The sequence below is a fragment of the Theropithecus gelada genome, chromosome 9 (assembly GCF_003255815.1).
Source record: "Theropithecus gelada isolate Dixy chromosome 9, Tgel_1.0, whole genome shotgun sequence".
Lineage (NCBI taxonomy): Eukaryota > Metazoa > Chordata > Mammalia > Primates > Cercopithecidae > Theropithecus > Theropithecus gelada.
The window spans coordinates 93091668-93108113 of NC_037677.1; the positions used below are offsets into that span (position 1 = coordinate 93091668).

The following is a 16446-nucleotide window of genomic DNA, read 5'->3' on the forward strand; positions in this document are numbered from 1 at the left end:
AAAAAAAAAAAAAAAAAAAAAAAAAAAAAAAAAAAAGAAAATCTCAATGCAGCCAGGTGTGGTAGCTCATGCCTGTAATCCCAGCACTTTGGGAGGCAGAGGTGGGAGGATCACTTAAGGCCAGGAGTTCAAGACCAGCCTGGGCAACATAGTAAAACCCTGTCTATAAAAAAAAAGAAAAGAAAAGAAAATCTTAATGCAATTTTAATAGAAAAATATAAAGTATCAAAATTGTCTTTAAAGAAGTAAAAAACCTGACTAAATCAATAACCATGAAAAAAAGTAATAACCATGAAAAAACTCTCCTCAGTTTTAAAATAATATTTAGAGTAAAAGCCACACAATCTTCTTTCAATTGAATTTAAAATCTTATTTGGGACAATGTTCTTCTTTATAATACTAATTTTTTCCTACCCTGGAAAACTCCATTTATATAGGTATTATGTCTTCTAGTAAAGTTTTAAAACATAATAAAGGATTGTCCTGTTTTATATTAAAGCTATTTAAAAACAGAATGGGCCGGGCGCGGTGGCTCAAGCCTGTAATCCCAGCACTTTGGGAGGCCCAGGCGGGCGGATCACGAGGTCAGGAGATCGAGACCATCCTGGCTAACATGGTGAAACCCCGTCTCTACTAAAAATACAAAAAACTAGCCGGGCGTGGTGGCGGGCGCCTGTAGTCCCAGCTATTCGGAGGCTGAGGCAGGAGAATGGCCTGAACCTGGGAGGCGGAGCTTGCAGTGAGCCGAGATCACGCCACTGCACTCCAGCCTGGGTGACACAGCGCGAGACTCCGTCTCAAAAAAAATAAAAATAAAAATAAAAATAAAAATAAAAATAAAAATAAAAAAATAAAAACAGAATGGACAGAGCAATTAAATACAAGAGACAGTCCAGAATTAAGGCTTCATTCCCATAAACACTTAATATGGGATTTAAAAAAGCATTAAAAACCAGTACAGATCTGTTCTAAGACATTGTCAAGAGAATGCAGAGATTAGCCATCATCTGGGAGAAAATATTTGCAAAAGACATATCTAATAAAAGACTTGTACCCAAAATATACAAAGAACTCTTAAAACTCAACAAGCAGAAAACAAAAAGCCTGATTTTTAAAAAGGCCAAAAGACCTGAACAGACACTTCACCAAATAAGACACATGGATGGCAAAGAAGCCATCTGTGTATCTTGAAAAGATGGTCCACATCATATGTCATCAGGGAAATGCAAATTGAAACAGCAATGAAATAGCACTACACATCTATGAGAATGGCCAGAATCGAGAACACTGACACCACCAAATGCTGGGAAGGAAGTGGAGCAACAAGAACTTGCATCCTGGCCGGGCGCGGTGGCTCAAGCCTGTAATCCCAGCACTTTGGGAGGCCGAGACGGGCGGATCACGAGGTCAGGAGATCGAGACCATCCTGGCTAACACGGTGAAACCCCGTCTCTATTAAGAAATACAAAAAACTAGCCGGGCGAGGTGGCGGGCGCCTGTAGTCCCAGCTACTCGGGAGGCTGAGGCCGGAGAATGGCGTGAACCCGGGAGGCGGAGCTTGCAGTGAACTGAGATCCGGCCACTGCAGTCCAGCCTGGGTGACAGAGCGAGACTCCGTCTCAAAAAAAAAAAAAAAAAAAAGAACTTGCATCCTTTGCCAAGGTTCTTCTCCTTTGCTGGTAGGAATGCAAAATAGTACAGCCACTTTGGAAGACAGACTTAAAAACTAAACACAAGCTTACTAAACAATCCAGCAATCGTGCTCCTCAGTATTTACCAAAAAGAACTGAAAACTTACAGTCACACAAAAATCTGCACACAAATGTTTATAGCAGCTTTGTTCATAACAGCCAAAACTTGGAAGTGACCAAGATGTCCTTCAGTAGGTGAATGGACAGAGTGTGGTACACCCAGAAAATATAGTACTATTCAGCACCAAAAAGAAATGAGCTGGCAAGCCCTGAAATGCCATGGAGAAAACCTGAATGCATATTACTAAGTGAAAGAAGTCAATCTGAGCCAGGCACGGTGGCTCATCCCTGTAAATCCCAGCACTTTGGGAGGCCAAGGTAGGCGGATCACCTGAGGACAGGAGTTCGAGACCAGCCTGGCCAACGTGGCGAAACCTTGTTTCTACTAAAAATACAAAAATTAGCCTCTCAGGAGGCTGAGGCAGGAGAATCACATGAACCTGAGAGGTGAAGATTGCAGTGAGCCAAATTGCACCACTGTACTTCAGCCTGGGAAACGAGCAAAATTCCGTCTTAAAAAAAAAAAAAAAAGAAGTCAATCTGAAAAGCACACTGTATGATTCCAACTATATGACATTTTGGAAAAGGGAAAACTATGGATCGGTGGTTGCCAGTGGTTAGGAGGAAAGAAACAATGAATAGGCAGAGCACAGAGGCTTTTGAGGGCAGTGAAACTACTCTGTACGATACTATACTGGTGGGTGCATGTTATTAGACATTTGTCCAAACCAATAAAATATACAACACTAGGTGAATCCTAATATAAGCTACAGCCTTTGGGTGAGAGATAATGATGCATCAATCTGTAGATTCATCAGTGGTAACAAATGTGCCACTCTGGTGCTGGATGTTAATGGGGGTGGGAGGAGGCTGTGTGTACGTGGGGGCAGCAGAGCGGACATGGAACTTTGCATGCTTTCCACTTAATTTTGCGGTGAACCTAAAACTGCTCTAAAATATAAAGTCTATTCAAAAATATTAGCCAGGCATGGTGGCGTGTGCCTGCAGTCCCAGCTACTCGGGAGGCTGAGGTGGGATGATTGCTTGAGACCAGAAGGTGGAGGTTGCAGATCATGCCACTGCACTCCAGGCTGGGTGACAGAGTGAGACACTGTCAAGCAAGCGAGAGAGAGAGAGAGAGAGAGAGAGAGAAAGAAAGAGAGAGAGAGAGAAAGAGAGAAAAGAAAGAAAAGAAAGGGAAGAAAGGGAAGGGAAGGAAGGGAAGGGAAGGAAGGAAAGGAAGGAAAAGAAGGAAGGAAGGAAGGAGGGAAGGAAGGAAAGAGAGAAAGAAAGAAAGAAAGGCCGGGCGCGGTGGCTCACGCCTGTAATCCCAGCACTTTGGGAGGCTGAGGCGGGCGGATCACAAGGTCAGGAGATCGAGACCACAGTGAAACCCCGTCTCTACTAAAAATACAAAAAATTAGCCGGGCGCGGTGGTGGGCGCCTGTAGTCCCAGCTACTCAGGAGGCTGAGGCAGGAGAATGGCGTGAACCCGGGAGGCGGAGCTTGCAGTGAGCCGAGATCGCGCCACTGCACTCCAGCCTGGGCGACAGCGCCAGACTCCGTCTCAAAAAAAAAAAAAAAAAAAAAAAAAAAAAAGAAAAAAAAGAAAGAAAGAAAGAAAGAAAGAAAGAAAGAAAGAAAGAAAGAAAGAAAGAGAGGGAGAAAGATCAATCAGTACAAACTAAATGAAATGGCTAATGAGACAGATAATTCAGCAGATGGTGCCGGAAAATATTATCTATGAGGGAGAGGGGTAAGTGAGGGGTATTATTTAGATTCTTCCTAATTCTTTTTTTTTTTTTTTTTCTTGAGACAGAGTCTTACTCTGTCGCCTAGGCTGGAGTGCAGTGGCACAATCTCAGCTCACTTCAAGCTCCACCTCCCGGGTTCACGCCATTCTCCTGCTTCAGCCTCCGGAGTAGCTGGGACTACAGGCACCTGCCACCACGCCTGGCTAATTTTTTTTTTTTTTTTTTTTTTTTTGTATTTTTAGTAGAGATGGGATTTCACCGTGTTAGCCAGGATGGTCTCGATCTCCTGACCTCATGATCCGCCCGCCTCGGCCTCCCAAAGTGCTGGGATTACAAGCTTGAGCCACGGCGCCCAGCCCAATTCTTCCTAATTCTTATAACGTCAAAATGAAACTTAGATGGATTAGAAGTTAAAATGCAAAATAAAAATAAACAAATTTTAAAAATTAAAAAGAAAATACGTGTGAACATTTTACTAGTGATTTGGGAAAAGATTTGTTAATCAAACAAATTAAAAAATCACAATCTAAATGAGCAAGACTCGATAACATGAATTTAAAATTTTAGTAAACAAACAAAAAACTAAAATCAAAATGCTGCAGCAGCATCATTCCTAATAGCCAAAAGGTGGAAACAACCCAAATGTCCATCAACCGATGAACAGATAAACAAAATGAGGTATGTCCATATAATGGAACATTACTCAGCAATAAAGAGAAATACATTTCAAAACAACACGTTGTTTTATATAAATAGAGGCACACTTTCTTATTACAATAGATAAATAAGGCCAGGACAGTGGCTCACACCTGTAATTACTGCATTTTGGGAGGCCGAGGCGGGTGGATCACCTGACATCAGGAGTTTGAGACCAGCCTGGCCAACATGGTGAAACCCCGTCTCTACTAAAAATGCAAAAAATTAGCTGGGCATGGTGGTGGGCGCCTGTAATCTCAGCTACTCAAGAGGCTGAGGCAGGAGAATCACTTGAACCCAGGAGGCAGAGGTTGCAGTGAGCCAAGATGGCACCACTGCACTCCAGCCTGGGCAACAAGAGGGAAACGCTGTCTCAATAAATAAATTAATTAAGTAGATAAATAAATAAAGATGAATGATGCACTGATAGATGCTACAGCACGGATGAATCTTGAAAACATTATGCTAAGTGAAAGAAGATAGTCATAAAAGACCACAGATTATATGATTTCAAGTATATGATATGTATGGGACAGGCAAATCTATAGAGACGGAAAGTAGATTAGTGGTTGCTTTGGGCTGGGGAGAGTGGCAGGATTGTGGGACAATAGCTAAGAGGTATGAAATTTCTTTCTGAGGTGATGAAAATATTCTAAAATTGATTGAAAATACTCTAAAATTGATTATGGTGAATTTTGCACAAATATGTGAATATACGAAAAAACATTGAATTGTACACTTTAAACGGATCAACTGATGGTATGTGAATTATACCTCAACAAAGAAACCAATGGCAGACTGAGTGCGGTGGCTCATACCTGTAATCCCAACACTTTGGGAGGCTGAGGCAGATGGATCACCTGAGGTCAGGAGTTCAAGACCAGCCCCGTCTCTACTAAAAATACAAAAATTAGACGGGCATGGTGGCATGTGCCCGTAATCCCAGCTTCTCAGGAGGCTGAGGCAGGAGAATCACTTGAACCCAGGAGGCAGAGGTTGCAGTGAGCCAAGATCACACCACCATACCCCAGCCTGAGCAACAGAGCGAGATTCCATCACACACACAAAAAAATAATGGCAAATCACAACAGTTTAAAAATTTGAAGTAAAAATGACAAGGGGTTAATCTTCTTAATATATGAAGATGTCACGAAATCTCTTTAAAAATACCCCAAGACCAATAAAAAGACAATTCATAAAAGAAGGAATACAAATTACCTCCCTATTCAAACAAATATCATTCATTCTCACTAGTCATCATGAGAACGCAAATGAAAATATAATGCTGTCTTGCTATTTTACCTTCTCAAATTAGAAAATGCTGTGAAGTACACTCAATACACTTTAAACTTTAAACAGTGCGCTGTGTAAAGGTGACTGGAGGACAGATACTCCCTAGCTGCTGAGGGAAGTACAAACTACGATCTTTCTGGAAAGCCACGTGTTCACATCCAGAGAAAGAGAAGGCCTTTAAAATGTTCACAGTTTTTGCCACATAATTCTATTTCCAGAAGTCTCTCTTGAGGAGGAAAATAAAAGTCCAAAATAAAGATTCTGAACCAAGAGGTTTTGCATCAGTGAAAAAACTGAAAACAACCTAAAAGACTATTAAGGCCAGGCGCAGCAGCTCACGCCTGTAATCCCAGCACTTTGGGAGGCCAAGGCGGGCGGAGCACAAGGTCAGGAGATTGAGACCATCCTGGCTAACACAATGAAACCCCGTCTCTACTAAAAATACAAAAAATTAGCCAGGCATGGTGGTGGGCGCCTGTAGTCCCAGCTACTCGGGAGGCTGAGGCAGGAGAATGGTGTGGACCCAGGAGGCGGAGCTTGCAGTGAGCCAAGATCACCGGCTGCACTCCAGCCTGGGAGACAGAGTGAGACTCCGTTTCAAAAAAAAAAAAAAAAAAAAGGACTATTAAAAACATTATTTTCAAAGAGTTCTAAGTGACGTGGGTAAAAGCTTACGGCATGCTAAGCAGAAAAGCAGGATATAAAATTACATCTCAGATGCTGCAGGATTTCAATTACATAAGAAATGCATTTTAAAAAGTCAGAAGAAATTGTGCGGCTGGATTCTGCATGCTTCTTTCCTCTCTCCCTCCTTCCTTCTACCATTTTATGTATGTTCGTATTTTCTATAGTGAGAAAGCATTTCTTTGATAATGGGGGTAGGGTAACAGAAAAAGTAGCAACTGAATCTATTAGCTAATCATTTTTTTTAAATAGGCACAAAACCAATGCGATCTATTAGCTAATAATTTTGCCCAAGAGCCCAGCTTGAAACAAATGAGATTGATGCTAATAGTGCGGCACTTGGCAGATATTTCCCAGCATTCAGAGAGGCCATACAGAATAAACAATTCCTTCCAGTAGGTCTATTCATTTAGTCCCCTTGGATAGCCACCAGCAGCTCACTCATTTCAGGAAGTCGAGCAGGATGTCATTCATTCTGCAGGGTTATTCTGGTGGCGCTGATTGACAAGCCACAGTGGCCTCTTCCACAATGCACTATGGAGAAGGCAGAGTCCCAGTAGGGCCAGGGTCCAAGCACTTCAGCAGATTAAAAGTTTCCTTCAAAGGAAATGCCCACTCAGATGTAAGTATTGCTCTTACCCACCTGACAGAGTGGGGTGGTCTCAGACCTTCCCACTTGAACGTGTAGATCCCTCTTGGACCACTTTCCCCTTTGAAGATAATGCCACCTTTGCTGTCCTGAGACTCAAATAATAATGCTTGAGCGAAGGTACTCAGAAAACCCCAAGCATCCTCCCCAGTGTAAAGTATTATTCAGATGCCAATAGCATCCTCACTGCTTTAAAATTTCATAATATCCCCTTAGCTTGTACGAAGTCTAGAGAAACACTGGAGAAATGATTGAAAAAGACATTCTGTGTGTATCTGGTTCTTCAAAGTGTCATCTATAAAGGATTCATGTAATAAATACTCCTTGAATTCTATGGCAGGAAAAGTCTGTCGCTTCAGAGAACTTGAGTGCTTTCTCTTATTTGACAAAAGGAACGAGCGAACATTGGTATATTTCACCTTTGGCCCTTGCTGCCAGGTAGCTTGGTGACAAATTTGGTTCTTAGCCTCTTTCACACTCCTGTCCAGGTCCTTGGTCTTGCCTATTTCTCTTTTTTATATTGTGTTTAATTTTGAAGACTGCTTCAAATACTTTGGAGATCCAGTCAGTATATGAGTCACTGTCTCTCAAACCAGTGTCTGGTCTGCAGAAAATCCTTAGATATGTTTTTTATGAGAATCGGTGTCTGGTCTCTTCATTTAGATGATAATGCCTTTTAAATGGGATGCAAGAACTTTTCAGATTATCTGAATGACCACGTTATAAAGGGGTCCTGCCACAGGATTCTGAGCCTGTGTTTGTGTCTGCAATCGCTTTGCAGGTAGGTCATGCTATGCTAAATGTCAGAGGTTACTGAGGAAAGAAGGGGGCAGGATGATATGGAAATGAGGCATTTGTGCCAACTGAACACAAGGAGATTTTCCTGTACACTACTTTAAATAGAGAAATGTGGTGGGAGATCCAAGCCCCAAAATAACCCAGGAGAGATGCAGCAAGACTCCCTACAGATTGGCGAGTATCACAGCCTCCACGCGGTGCACAGGACGCTACCACAATAAACCAGCATCCTCTATGACAAAATGAACATGGTTGATTTGCCTTTTATTTGTTTTACACCTGTATTTGTGTCTTGCTCATTTGTTTTGCATTCGGAGTTGGGAAAGAACAATAAACATAAAGAATTAAAGATGTATGACTATAGAACATATAAATAAAAAAAGAGTTAAATATCTCTATGCATATTTTAACAACATCAAAATCATTGATTAGTCGACACTAAAGCTTCATAATATTTCTTTCCTTTAAGCGGAATCTATACACTATTTGGGTCTGAAAAAAACTGTATGAATTTTAAATGTAATAAATATACATATGCATTTGGACGCACAAGTAAGCTACATGGGGTAGCTCATGCTAGGTAAGAGCTGGTGACAGTCATTATTATTACTCGTAATGATAATGATCAAAGTTCCCATTTGTTAAATATTATGGTGACTGCTCAATAGTCCTAATCTCATTTAATCCTCAAAACAACCCTGTAAGATAGGAATCAATGCTTATTCCCATTTTATAGATGAAAATACAGTGCCCAGAAGGAATGAAATTACTCAGCCAAGGTCAAGCAGGAGCACAGAGCAAAGGTAGGAATCCACTCCCCATCCCCGAGGTGCCACTGCTCTGCCTCCCTTCTAGATGTGGCCCAGGGAAGTGGAAGATGGTATCACTTCCTATTCCTGGTCTGGCGTTGTGACTCCGCAGCTTATGAGACACAACCTGGGGCTTTTGCTGTCACTGACGCCCAAAGGTGCTGCCTTGTTCTGATCAATGCTGCCCTGGTTAGGTATGCTGTGACCTGCCACCATGGCAGATGGGCACATTCCAAGGATGGGGTTTAAGTCAAAAAATATTTCATGCCAATTGAACCAGCCAGGGTTTTCATGCCCTAGTGGCCTCCAACCCAAGGCTGCACTCTCCCATTTTCCAGCTGAGCTTTCACACCACAATGCTCACTGCCCCTTTTCACTACACAATATCTGGTACTCAGTTGGTGCTCTGGAAAGAGTGTGGAAAAGAATGACGTTTGCTGGTCTGGGAGAATATTTTTCAGAGGACACAAGCTAACTACGCTTGTAAGGCAGTATTAAACCTTGAGAAATGCATAAATAAGCATGGTTCTTAAAAACAACCAGAACTGCCATTTTTTGAGCAGTTACAATATGCTAGGAACTATGCAAAACACAACATAAATGATTCCATTTTATCACAGCAACTTTGGTATCATTCTGCACATTTTACAGCCAAAATCTAAGTACACTGTCCAAGTCACCCAGGGTGTGCTGTAAGGCAACCTAACAATTTAATCAAACCCACGCTGTCATCCGTCTGCTAGGGTTTCCCATACCATGCACCATGCACCCTGGTGAGACAGGGATGATTCTAGAGTGTACAGCATCAAGTTGGATGACAAAGAATTTTTTAAGGAAAAAAAAATAAAGTGTACAGCAAACATTCAAAAAACACTGAATCACACATTAAGAAAGCAGTCCCCTTTCAAATATTTCAGTTCCACTTATATCAAAAAGAAAGACTTCAGCCAGTAAAAGGATGCCTTCAACACCTCAGGGCCTGAAGCCCACAGGCTTCTGGAGGAATCTGTATACCACAGAATTTAATACCAATGTGTACTTTTTATTATCTATATTTTTACATCTACCTTCTATCTATATCAAGAGATACTGGTTTTTTCATGTAGAGTGGCAAAGTTTCCTTTTAAAATAAACTTACTTAGAAAATATGAATCGACTTAAAGAAAATATTAAGTTAATAGTACAATGAAAAAACTTTGGAAAGAGTGGTGATGGCTGTGCAATATTGTGAATATAATTAATGCCATGGAATTGTATACTTTAAATTGGTTAAAATGACAAATACTCTGTTACCTACATTTTACCACAATTTAAAAAAATTAACCTCATACACCAATGATTGCTGAGTTGTACACTTAAAATGCGTCAATTCTGTGGTACACAAATTGAAGAAAATAGTAGCACTATGGTACAAACATAAGCCAAAAACAAGGTTGGTGGTTCTCAAATGACTGAAGTTTGGGAAAAGCTGCATTATGCTATTTTGCTTCCATTTTGTTAAACCAATTATTTTTTAATTTAAATAAGGTAAAGTCAAGGTGGGAAGGCAGGATGAAGGCCTGTAGCACAAACATGCAGAATTCTTTCTCCGAGTTTTAGATACAAGTAAAAAGAAAGTGAACAGAGAAGGACACTAAGGTGATAAATTTCAACTGAGAATTAAGAACTTGCCATCAATCTAGTCAAAAATGGAATTAAACAGAAACGGTCACTGGGGCCAGTCAGGGGAACCTGTGTGTCTCTGTGCTGGAACGAAGTAGGGGGGTATCGTGGTTCATGTCCAAGACTTCCAGTGTGGCTGATGAAAAAAACAATGAAGAAGATTCAAAGATTTCTTAGAAGGATGCAGACAAGCAACCCAGGTATTGGGGTTCGCAGAAGAAAGGGCTGTGTTCCCTCTGCATTTGTATTTTAAGTTGAGGACTCAGATTTAACCACCACACGGGGCCAGGCACAGTGACTCACACCTGTAATCCCAGCACTTTGGGAGGCCAAGGCAGGCAGATCACTTGAGGTCAGGAGCTCCAAACCAGCTTGGCCAACATGGTGAAACCCTGCCTCTACTAAAAATGTACAAAAATTAGCCAGGTGTGGTGGCACATGCCCGTAATCCCAGCTACTCAGGAGGCTGAGACAGGAGAATCGCTTGAACCCAGGAAGTGGACGCTGCAGTGAGCTGAGATCACACCACTGCACTCCAGCCTGGACGACAGAATGAGACTCCATCTCAAAAATAAAATAAAATAAAATTTAACCACCACACAAATGGGGTAGGAATATAGAGTTACCCAAGGTCTGGAGAAACTTCCAGAGGTTTTTCCACTCAGGATGAAATTTCTCAGCTGTTACAGTGTTCATTCATCCTACCTAAGCCACAATGATGAAATCATGAAACAGCTATTTTTCAAAGCCCTGAATAAAACGTTCCAAAACCTGAGCTTACTACGAAGTCTCCTAGTCACATAGCAAGTGTCTACTGAACAAACACGTCTGCCACGTTCTAGCACTGGCCTGGATCCCACAGGGGAATTCCAGAAGTGTGTCCTGTACAAATGTGTACCTTAAGGAGCTTCCAATCGAATTGGGAAGATGAGGTCCCACATGAAAAAATAGAGAGGCCGGGCGCGGTGGCTCATACCTGTAATCCAAGCACTTTGGGAGGCTGAGTCGGGAGGATTGCTTGAGTTCAGGAGTTTGAGACCAGCCTGGGCAGCATTGTGAGACTCTGTCTCTACCAAAAATACAAAAAACTAGCTGGGCGTGGTGGTGTGTGCCTGTGGTCCCAGCTAATCAGGAGGCGGAGGTTGCAGTGAGCTGAGATCACACCACTGCACTCCAGCCTGGGTGACAGAGCGAGACCCTGTCTCAGAAAAAAAAAAAAATGAGAATTATGTGATACCTTATCACCAGGCACCAACCTGTACAATGAGACTATAAATAGAACTAAATTAAATTAATGTTTCTAAGTGCTTAGAAAAGTGGGGCCAGATGTGGTGGCTCAGGCCTGTAATCCCAGCACTTTGGGAGGCCGAGGCGGGCAGATCGTGAGGTCAGGAGTTCAAGACCAGCCTGGCCAATATGGTAAAACCGTGTCTCTACTAAAAATACAAAAATTAGCCAGGCATGGTGGCACACGCCTGTAGTCGCAGCTACTCGGGAGACTGAGGTGGGAGAATCACTTGAATCTGGGAGGTGGAGGTTGCAGTGAGCTGAGATTGTGCCACTGCACTCCAGCCTGGGTGACAGAGCGAGACACCATCTCAAAAAAAAAAAAAAAGAAGAAAGAAAGAAAAGAAAACGAATAGTGCTTGCACGTGAAAAATTCAGAAGTTGAGAAAAACTTCCTAAGAGATGAAGTAAGCAAGCTCCCCTCAGTCAAATAGTGTTGGGATGTTGAACTTACCCTTCTGTGAAAAAGGCATGATATTTTCTATTTAAAGTAGTAAAATAATGAATTGTTCATTTCCTTATCCCTTCAACAAATACTCATTATTTATCAACAGATAATAAATATGCAAAGCCTATCCCAGGCTCCTCAAGAAATGGAAGAGTGAGAAAATTTCTGTCCTCACTGGTACTGGAGAGACCACACAGAGGAGCTGGGAGGACTTTCCTGGCAGAGGAAAAGCATGATTAAAGGCACAAAGGCATAAGAGCAAATGACGTGTCTGGGCCACAGGAAACACCTTCTATATGGGGGAAGGGCTATGGGAGAGGGGAAGGGAGTTTGGGTGTCTGAGAGGACCCTGAATCCTATGCAGGGTGTATATTGAAAACCTGTCAGCAAAAAGCATTCAGGAGAAAAGGAAATTCTGTAAAATACAGATTGAAAATGCAGTTTCTTTTTCTTAAGTTGAAAACTGTCTTTGCTTTTTTTGAAATAATTCCAGACATTCAGGCAGAAGATATCAGCTCTTTTGTAAAGGCTAGTCAAAATTGAGAACACGAGTAGCTGACCACCCATCCCACCCTGAGCAAGCGCTGCCTTCAGATCATAAAATAACACAAACGAGTGGCTAACAAAGTGTTACCAACATCCTGCTCTATCTGCTTTCAGGAACAAATAAGATGCTATAATTAACCAATGTCTGAAAATGTACCACAAGCATGGTTTACAGTATGCTTAGAAAATTATTCTGAAGTAGGCTATAAACATGTCTCCTGTTTACACTGCATTTATCTTGTTTGCACTGGCTATTAGCTCAGAAATTCAGCATCACGGCTATTGTCATGTCCTTAGAAAGCACAAAAGGAAACCTCAGGCCCGGCCTTATGTCCAAATTCCCAGTGTGTGGATCCCAGTGAAGGAGCCTTTGCTCTACTGCAAATATATGTCGGTTCACAGGGTAGGAGGTGAGAGGCTTGCAATGGTGGTACTCAAATCTTAAGTTTCAATACCCCCCACCTTCCCCTACCTTCCTGGCAAACATCAAGACTGCTTTTTCATTTCAGTCATCACCACAGGTCTTTCTTCTCCTTTGCTCACCCACCTCGGTTATTGGGTATTGAATTTCCCTTTCGCTTACAAAGCCCCCAACAGAGAGTGACAGGTATACTCAATCCACAAGTCACCAGCTACCCCCAAAGTCACATACAGTCATCAGACTGATGGTAAGGAGATCCGCGGAATGCCAAGTTCTTACCCACCAGATGTCTTACTGACACTAACGTCAGGGGAGGGAGGAGGTGACAATTATTTAGAGGTGTTAGTGTGAGTTAATTGAAGAGACATCAATCATTTTTCTCACACCGTCATCATCATCATCATCCTCATGATGCCAAAAAGATAAGGCAGAGTCCTACGGACACTTTCCTAACTGAGACTTTAAATACACTCATGGCCAGGCACGATGGCTCACGCCATCTCAACACTTTGGGAGGCCAAGGCAAGCAGATCGCTCGAGGCCAAGAGTTCGAGACTAGCCTGGGCAACATGGCAAAACTCTGTCTCTACAAAAAATACAAAATGTAGTTGGGCATGGTGCATAACTGTAGTCCCAGCTACTTGGGAGGCTGAAGTGGGAGGATCACCTGAGCCCAGGGAGGTCAAAGCTGCCGTGGCCCATGATTGTGCCACTGCACTCCAGCCTAGGAAACAAAGTGACACCCTGTCTCAAAAAACAAAGAAAAGAAATACAGTCATGGTGGTCACACTCTCCCTGGAAACAAAGAGAAAGTTGTAGAAATGAAGAAGGAGGAATGAATCCACTTCTTCCACACTCCCACGCTGGCTTCCAGAGGCAGCTGGAGCTGCTCACTTTTGGAATGCAGGTGGGCTCACCCATCATATGCAATCGGTTTGCCATCCCAATGTTCTGTGCCAGATGCAGGCTCCTAAGGCTGCCTGATTTCACTGCACATCAGTGAATTTGCAGCCCTGGGTGGAGGGTTCTGGGTCAAGGATCTACTGACATCAGCCCAAATCGTTTCCAGCTCGCACAGACAAGGAACAGTATTTTCTTCATTCATCAGGTAATTCACCTGGCCCTCCTCAAGGTGCTTAAGGTTCAAGATCAAGGGAGCAGGACAGGAGGAGAGATGACCTCAGGCCTCTAAGACTTTTATCCAGCACTCCCCAACCCCTTATATAAATAACTATTAGCTCTAAATGAGCTATTCAAAGTGCTCATTTCTTGTTGTTGTTTTTTTAAAGCAAAGGACTATAGCTTTTCCCTTCCCCTCCCCAACCCACCCTACCTGCTCTTCAGCTTGAACAAAAATAGCAAACAGCTGAGGCTGCCATGACAACCAATGAAAGCACCGTGGTGCCCACCCTTGTCCACCGATGATAACACCTGCCTGCGGCTCTCCCAGTCCTCTCCCAGCTGGGGCTGGGGCCCTCTAACTTTCTTCCAAGTTCAACCTTCAGGAAGCTTTCTCAAATAGAGCTCCCTTAACCAAGAAGCCAAGGGTCAGTTGGAGTTGTCTCCGCACCAGTGCCTCTGAACTTTTTGATTTGTTCTCCTTTATTCCTTTCAGTGTCTCCAGGCACATGTGACAGAGATGACTATCTCCATTTTGCAGATGGAAAAATAGAGGCATGGGCCATGAACTGACCGGCCCTAGGTCATAAGCTTCTGGTTTAATGGTAGAACCACATGTAGAATTCAAAGCTCCCAACTCCAGATCTGGTTAGCAGATGAACAGAAGGAACAGCCGCTGTCAGAAAACATGACCCAAAAGGGGAAAAGATTCTGCTAAGTGAGCTGCTTCCCCGCCACAGACTGACATTCCCTCAACCAGTCTCTGGGATTTAAACCTGGGAAGGGTTGGAGGAAAATCTGCTTCCCCACCATGGTAAATGGGCTGCACAAAACCCACCTCTATCCTGGATTCAGCGTCTTGGGCTGCATCTACCATGTACAGGCAACCAGAAGAGCACAGGAAAGCTTCATTGGCAGGGTTTATCAGGATCCTTAGGGAGCACTATCCAACCTGCATCCCATCTCCACACCTGTGAGAAAGTGCTCCCCCCCAGACACCCAGGTCTGGAGGCCTGCAGGCCCCCGTTTCCTCGTTCAGGAAACCCCAGTGTTGCTAACGAAGCAGGAGCTACCACAGCCCCCCTGAAAGGCTTCCTCTTTCTTCATCTCTTTCCGACACTTATAAATGTGCTTCCTCTCCCTATGTAAATTTTGTTCAAATGGCACAACGCAGGCTTGCCATGAGGCCATTAATAACTCGCCTTTTCACAGGCTCTTCTTGGTTTCCTGGTTCGGGAATCAATTCTTATCTAGACAGACACTGATGTCTGGATTTACTGGCGTGAGGACGGACAAATGGGCTTTGTTTGGGGCAGGCCACATAAACGTGATTTATTTTCACTAAGTCAAGAACTGAGAGGCTGAAGGCAACTCTTGACAGTAACTAAGCTGAAGAAATTGAGAGTAAAATTTCTTCCCTTTTGTCTCTCTGCCACTCAGCGGTCAAAGTCCCACAGAAGGCTGAAATGGTGTTTACTTTCCCCCACTTATGCTGACCCTTTGCATTCTGACCAGCTGAAATGATAGAACTGGCTGGTCAGTTTCACTTTCCACTTTCAGGAAGGATAACTTTCTGTTCTCATCCCTCACCGTGAAATGCTGCGTCTGGCTTTGTGGCTTGATCAAGGCTGGGTGGAGGTGGGGGCGTGATGCTTCTTGGTGAAGGGCTTAAAGAAATATGAAACAAGATGGCACTCCAAATTCTGCATAAATACAGGCCAAAATTAAAACTCCTTTAACCCAGGAGTTGCTGGCCTTAGTAGTCCAATATTAAAATCAGGGCTATTAAGACCAAGACTCTAAAGATATTCTACAGTATTTCCTAGCAACACAAATGCAGTTACTAACAGATTCTGGAAAAGCACATTCAGCGCCACGGAAGACCTGGATTCAAGTCCTACCTCTGCCACTTCCTGGGTAATCTTGACATTTCTAAGCTTCAATTTCCTCTCCTTTAAGATGGGTTTCTTTATGCCTGCCTGGTCTGTTGCACAAGCTTATTGGAATTAAGTGATCAACATGCAGAAGCCCTTTGAAAACTGAAAAGTGCAAGAGAAAGTTAAATCAATTAGTGTTGCTTATCTGTTGACCAAATTGTTCTTCTACTAGACTGTGATTTCTTTGAGAACAGATTCCCTGACATTCATTCATCTTTGTATCCCCAGGGCTTAGAATATAGTGAGAAATCGATAAATGCTTTTTGCATGAATGGATGAATCGACGAATGAGATAAGACCAACCACCTAAGTTACTAGCAGGAAAAGCAACACGTCAGGGAGGACCACTGTAAGGCTTTGTGCCTGGAGGCTTTTAGTGTGGAATCTGGAGAGAAACAGGAAACTGTCTAACCCTCTAATTTATGATACCAGCCTAAACCAAGCTGCCCTGAAAATTCTGCATGGTACACTGTGTTAGTCCCAGTCTTCTGAGAAACAAAGGCTAAAATGAGATTAAACATACAAGGTTTTTTGTTTTGTTTTGTTTTTTGAGACAGTCTCACTCTGTCGCCCAGGCTGGAATGCAGTTGTG

At 42.9% G+C, this 16446-nt stretch overlaps 1 protein-coding gene across 2 annotated transcripts in view; it reads right to left on the reverse strand.

The window, feature by feature from the left end:
- The window catches only part of PIK3AP1 (phosphoinositide-3-kinase adaptor protein 1), a 127167-nt gene that overhangs the window by 66541 nt on the left and 44180 nt on the right, over window positions 1-16446 (reverse strand). The window contains exon 1 of one of the 2 annotated variants that reach the window (XM_025396561.1): window positions 11073-11145. The exons of the other annotated variant lie outside the window; for it this stretch is intronic. The gene's annotated coding sequence lies outside the window, so the exon portion shown is untranslated. Of the gene's footprint in view, window positions 1-11072; window positions 11146-16446 lie in introns of those variants that run through there. 2 annotated transcript variants of the gene reach the window in all.